Source organism: Frankliniella occidentalis, unplaced genomic scaffold (assembly GCF_000697945.3).
Source record: "Frankliniella occidentalis isolate FOCC.00 unplaced genomic scaffold, Focc_3.1 Scaffold118, whole genome shotgun sequence".
Taxonomy (NCBI): Eukaryota; Metazoa; Arthropoda; class Insecta; order Thysanoptera; family Thripidae; genus Frankliniella; species Frankliniella occidentalis.
The window spans coordinates 460,856-461,610 of NW_026267246.1; the positions used below are offsets into that span (position 1 = coordinate 460,856).

Sequence of the window (755 nt, forward strand, 5' to 3'; positions counted from 1 at the left end):
CCCGCCCCGATTCGTTATTGTCAACCCTCAAATTACCCGTCGACTGCCTTCCTACAGGCCAGCTGGCCAGTTTTTTTTAGTTTTTATTATTTTTGCTCGGTTGATGTGAACATGAACATTGCAACAAAAGTTATTTTTTGGTCCACTTTAATAGAGCGGGGTGGATAAGATAAAAGAGGAACGTGGCGTGAAGAAAGGGGCGTGCTGAATGCCAGCAATACAGTCGGCTGGTCTCACAGGCAAGGTGGGGCGGGAGTGGGGGGGCATCTTCTCTATCGCCGGGGACTGGCACCGGACGCGGGGTGGCCTGGTCTCTCTCACCGCCGGCCCATTAGCTCAGTTGGTTAGAGCGTCGTGCTAATAACGCGAAGGTCGTGGGTTCGATCCCCCCATGGGCCAGTTCAAATTTATTTTATTTTTTTGTAATTTCAAGTCCCATGAGTGCGTTGGGATGTTTAGTTACATAATTATTTAGTGTCGTATGAGTGTCGTTCCTCCATATGAAACATCGAAGAACTTGAATTGAATTTGAACTTGAGTTGCGAAGAGGTAGTCATTCTGACAGCGGAAGAGAAACGGCCTGAGTTATTTTCATCCTCAGAGTCCTTTTAAACAGAGCCTTGGGCAGGCCCGCCTTCGCCTTGTAGTGCGTATTAGCACTCGATACCTATTATTAGCCCTGGCGGGCACCACGTGCAGCCCAAGGTGTAGATGCAATGCAGGAGCGCACACGCCCGCCGCCCGTGTGTGTGTGT

General features: G+C 49.9%; 1 non-coding gene across 1 annotated transcript; it reads left to right on the forward strand.

Moving 5' to 3' along the window:
- Positions 1–325: 325 nt before the first annotated feature.
- On the forward strand, positions 326–399 carry Trnai-aau (transfer RNA isoleucine (anticodon AAU)). The gene has a single exon. It is a non-coding gene; the product is annotated as a tRNA-Ile (tRNA).
- Positions 400–755: the final 356 nt, after the last annotated feature.